Consider the following 5,687-nt stretch of genomic DNA (forward strand, 5'->3'; position numbering starts at 1 on the left):
CATGCTGATGTGGAAACTGTGGAACATCTATTCATGAACTGTCAACTAGCAAAACTCTCTATGTTTGCCTCACCTTTGGGATCCCATGCCCCCATTAACACTGATATGCACTGCTGGATGCTGGAATGGCTCACATGCCGTAACAAAGAGGGGCCTCAATTGTTTTGTGTTATCCTTTGGAAGCTTTGGTATGCAAGAAATCAAGTTGTCTTCAAAGGAGATGCCACTGATCCTGTCACGATAGCACAATCTGCCGTCCAATTTGTCCAGGATTTTAACGTAGCCAATGCCAAGCAAAGACCCCAGCAAACCAGCCAAAGGGGGGGGACTGCTATCACGGTCCCGAATGCATGTCACCATATGTTTGTGGATGCTGGTTGCTTTCCCAATGGCCAGACAGGATGGGGAATGATTTTGAAAGACAATCTGGGCACTACCACCCTTAGTAAGTGCAAGCTGGATGACGTGGATGTTGAACCGAGCCTGGCAGAGGCGATGGGAGTCAGATGGTCGCTGCAGGAGGCAGTGGGGATGCATATTCAGAATTTGGTTTTGTCTAGTGACGCTCTTAATGTAGTGAATTGTGTCAATAAAATTAGTGTGGTTGCTTCCACAGAACCGGTTATAGTTGATTGCTGGAAATTAATTGAACAAATCCCATTTGTAATGGTTATTCATGTATGTAGAGAGCTCAATGTTGAAGCTCATAACTTAGCCTCTTTGGCAAAGTCTGTAGGCACTAGATGTTGGCAGGGGAATGCCCCTCCAAGCCTGTTCCCTTCTCCTTTTTGTAATTCTGTTGTAGGCCGCGCTCCGGCTGCTTTGTTTGACTAATCAAAAAGGATGGAAATTCAAAAAAAAAAAAAAAACTATTACACACGCATAGTCATATTCATTTTTGGTCCTCCCGGTATACATTCATATTGCAACGATTATTTATTCCATTTTAATTGGACTTTAGGTCCTCCGGGTATAACAATGGTGCAATTTTGGGTCCTCATTTTCCAATTGTGAAAATTAAGTCCTCTAAATATCCCTCTGGTTACAAGCAAGTTATAACTAGTCCTCCAATTCTAAACGTTAGTTTCCCACAAAGTCAATGTGGGTCTAAAATAACATAGTAAAGCCAACATAGCATACGTCCCTGTGAGCACTTTAATGGGTGAATTTCTAATCACTAGACTACTTGACAAAACAAAAACCGCAAAACATGCTTATATGGCTCATTGCTTCTCACACAGTCCAAATAAGTAAATGACTTAACTAACAAGTATATGGCTAATTGATAACCTGTTAGCTCAAGCATTGTGTGATGACTAACTCTCGGGCGTGGAATCTCAAATTTAAGCTCTTTGTATCTTTCTTGATCCAAATTTGATTTCATCATAATCTCAGAAGCAAACTTTGTGTTAGCAGAGAAAAGAAAAAAATATATATTGCAGTCTGGCTCTCACTACAACTTCCTTTCACTGCACCGCTGATCATTTTGTGACAACCAACGTGCAATAGTATCCAATCAAAACCATATTATTGAACTGAGCACCAAAGACATGGACCTTGATTTGTGTTTGGGCGAGCAGTGTTACACTGTCACTCATGTTCCACCATTGAACAAATAGTTAATAAGAGCTTCTTCCCCACCACCTAAATTTCTTAAAAATCACACGCATGCCCGGAAGTATACTTTCAGACAGGTAAAAACTGTGTTTTTGTCCAAAAATATGGGCAAAGAAACAGTGTTAATATCCTCACAAAGGAATTGTCTAACTTCAAATTATATTCTATTCAAGAAATACTCAGAGTGTTGTCTATGGGCAAAGAAACAGTGTTAATATCCCTGAGTTTGAGAGGGAAATAAATCAAATATAGGAGTATGTATGATACTCCTCCCCTTCTCAGTTGCATCTCTCAGAATAATGTGTCTGCATACTTAACCAGGAGAGTAGTGCTGACAACACTCTCTTTAACACTTTCTCTAACATTCACTCTTTTATTGGTTTAAATCAATGTGGATTTACAATTTGGAAATGAAACCCACATAAAGTAATGGGACATACAATAAGAAAGTGTGTGTTTGAAAGAATGTTCAAAAGAACGTGTTGTTAGCATTCCTCTTAACCAGGAACACAACTAATAAAATACTCCTGTTGGTGTAGTATAGAGGTTTAACACACAACCACTCAACCAAGAACTGCAATTTGATTCACAGTCTATGCTCTTAACCAGGAACACAACTAATAAAATACTCCTGTTGGTGTAGTATAGAGGTTTAACACACAACCACTCAACCAAGAACTGCAATTTGATTCACAGTCTATGCTCTTGAGCAAACTGAACGTGGATATAATTCATAGCTAAACCAGTCATATCACACATTCGATTTGTTTGAAGTTTAACCAATGCAAAGGACTACAACACAAAACAAGAGACGAGTCTGACTATGCAATCAACTCAATGTAGGATAATAGCATGTCATATTGGACTTCTAGTTTGACTTGAAACACTTCTCTTTTACTTTCAATCATCTTTTAAGATTCAAAATCATGTCTGTCAATTTGGCCTTTGTTTCAAACTCATGTACTTGGTTTTTCTACCATGCTAAATGATGTCTATCAACTTTCTACCATGCTAAATGATGTATTTTAAGATTCAAAATCCTCTGTCAATTTGGCTTTTGTTTGAAAATTATGTCGGTGGTTTTTCTACCATGGTAAATGAGCAATCAAAACGCGTACCAACGTAAAAGGAAAAAAAAGTGATTGAATAGAACATGCTAAGCACTGATAAACATGAAATTGAACATTCAGCCACAACATACAAATACTAAATCATCAAACAGTTACATCAGACGCACAGTGAAACATACTCATTCACGTTCTAAGCATATTTATTAAGACACCAAACATGTAAGCAAAGAAAATACACGATACATATTGATGAAGTTCTCTTGAGTTTGGGCCACAAAACACCCACCTCCTCGATTAGGAACTCCCAAGTTATTCTTTCTTTCCTATTCCAAGTGACATATTGTAGATCCCTCGACCCTGAACAAAAGGAATATAACAATGTCAAAAAGAAGAGGAGACTCCCTCATAACTTAAAACTGATAAAGTGGATACAAATCCTGTGAAGATTTTCTAACTTACAATCAGAAACAATGAAGTTGCTGCCAAAGCAGCTGGTATTGCTACTGATGTAACCCTATCAAATGGCCCTTTCAAGTATGTGTGTTTCGGGATATGCTGGAAATACTTTTGCTTTTCAATAATCTTCTCTCGTGGTCTAAAGGGTGGTTCCAAATCCGACATCCTGCACAATCTAGTTGTTATTTGACAACTTTCTCTTAAATGCTTTTTCCCAACACAGAGTGGGAATATTATAAAAGAGATATGACATGAAAAACAAACAAAAATGTTCACCCCAAAAAATCAATCCTCTACACCTTACAAACATAACAATATTAAAATACATTGTTGAAGAAAAAACAACAAAGTTGAAAAGGATCGTAACAATAACAATAAACACACAAATGCAGCTCCATACTACTGCTAAACACATGAATCGTTCGGGAGAACCCAAGTTCAATTCCTGGTGGGAACAATTCTTGGCCAGACTTTACTTACCTCCCAGCCGAACTCCAGATTACTAGGCCCCCTTCCCCTATGAACCAAAGGATTAACACCAAAGACCAAAATACTACTACTGAACTTCCAAACCAGGCCACAACATATATCATTCAGTTCACTAAACTTATAAATACCAAAACACAAAAGGGTCTAAAGAAAAATTTCACATACATATCAAGCATGAACAACATCAAAATATAGTGATAAAATCTAACTCCTCTAAAGTGAAGGGTGCACTTGACAAGGTAAAGTTAAGAATTTACTCATTAATTGAAGAACTATGTATAATATGATATTAACCTATAAAGATAGTTAAAAATAACTTATTGAATTTCCAATCAATTAATAATGCAACTCCACATTTTACATGTGACTGACTTATATTACATTTTACTAGAAAAAGCTTTACATATACAATGAAACAAAAGTGAATCAGCATTTTAGTCCTTAAAATTATAGAAGTGGAACTGATCCCTAAAATTATCGAAATTCTAAAATAATCCCTGAAATTTAAAATCTTTGATCACGTTATCCTATTGGGTTGATCAATTTAGCCTTGAAATTGTGTCAAAGGGACAATTTTCGATATCATTTTGAAATTTGTTTAACTTGAAAAACCAAATTGTTGTCCCATACAATTTCATAACTAAATTGATAATACACTCAACAAAATGGGTTTCTAACTTGATTGAGCCTATATAGTGGTATAAGCACTTGTGAGAACAACTTATTTTCATAAGACTATGAAGCACGGACACTCTTTGGTTAAGGCGTGTCCCCGTGTCAGACACGTGTCGTGTCCGACATCGACACGACACCGACAAATATAATTACACTGCATTTTGTGATTTTCTAAAAAATTTAGCTGTGTCGGCGTGTCCGTGTCGTGCCTGGTGTCCGTGTCCGTATACTTGCTTCATAGTCATAAGTTCTCAATAATAGCTTAAGAAAACAGCTTTTAACTTGTATACTTACTGATAAGATTCAAAATAATTGTTAATTTATTTAAATATATCCAATTCTAATATTTCATAGCTATTACCGTAAAAACAACGAGGAGAGTAAAGAGTATAAGCTTACTTTGAGCGACGGAGGAGGCGACGGTTGATGAAGAGAAAATGGGTCTTCGATTGGGGTGGGTGGCTAATAGTTACTTCCTAGATTCTTCTTGTAATATTCCCCCCTTTTTTTATGACCATGTTTTCTATTTATTTAATAATAATTTAATTTTTTGGATCACTATTTTTTATTTTTAAAAAATTGACAATTTTTTTTTTTTTTGTTTGATTGTTGGCCCTTAAAATTTATGAATGGTAAAAGAAACTCTAAACTGGATTGTCAATCATTTAAATATATATATTTTGTTAAATTTTCCCATTTATCTTTATTTTGTGATCGAGACTTTTTAATCAATAGAATTTATTACCATCTTTATTTTCAGAGGGCTAATTTGGAATGGTTGAATTACACAATTATATTGTTTTAATATCCTAAAATGTTGAGTCACTTACATTAATTCTAATTTTTTAAACGAATATAACTAGAGAAATATAGATATACGTGTTGTGTAAAATTGATACAATCCAAGTTCCACGTCCCGTAGTGGAAAGAAAATAGGGACTTTAGTAGCTGAATTGATTTAAGTTAAGAGAATATTAGTGGGAGATCTAAGTTCAAATTCGAATGAATGATAAAATATTAATCTAATAAAATAACCACTAACATCTTTTATTAAAAAAATATATATACATATATAGAGTTTTTTTCTATAAAAAAAAAAAAAAAAAAAAACTTGGCATCTGGATTAAAATGGCTCTGTATGAACTTAACCCACTAAAAAAAGTATTAAGAAATCAAACATGAGACCTTGAGATGAGCACACTCCAAAGTTCCAATCCAACATCTCTAGTTTTTTTGGTGTACTTGGGGATTGGATTTGTGTCTCATAAGAGAGTTTGTAATTTTTCCCCATGAAAATCATGATTGAGAGGCTTGCAATTTTGTCCTTATAAAAATTGCAATTGCGAAAAAATCGAGAGAATTTGCAATTTGTCCAAAAAA

At 35.2% G+C, this 5,687-nt stretch overlaps 1 long non-coding RNA gene across 2 annotated transcripts; it reads right to left on the minus strand.

Moving 5' to 3' along the window:
• Positions 1-2,759: 2,759 nt before the first annotated feature.
• Positions 2,760-4,810, minus strand: LOC25487529 (uncharacterized). 2 transcript variants are annotated; one of them, XR_003009109.2, is made up of 3 exons: positions 4,707-4,810; positions 3,147-3,309; positions 2,760-3,044 (listed from the first exon to the last, which is right to left on the minus strand). It is a non-coding gene; the product is annotated as an uncharacterized lncRNA (long non-coding RNA). The 2 variants fall into 2 exon arrangements; XR_003009110.2 differs by having other exon boundaries at positions 3,147-3,318.
• Positions 4,811-5,687: the final 877 nt, after the last annotated feature.

The sequence above is a fragment of the Medicago truncatula genome, chromosome 2 (genome assembly GCF_003473485.1).
Source record: "Medicago truncatula cultivar Jemalong A17 chromosome 2, MtrunA17r5.0-ANR, whole genome shotgun sequence".
NCBI classification, from domain to species: domain Eukaryota; kingdom Viridiplantae; phylum Streptophyta; class Magnoliopsida; order Fabales; family Fabaceae; genus Medicago; species Medicago truncatula.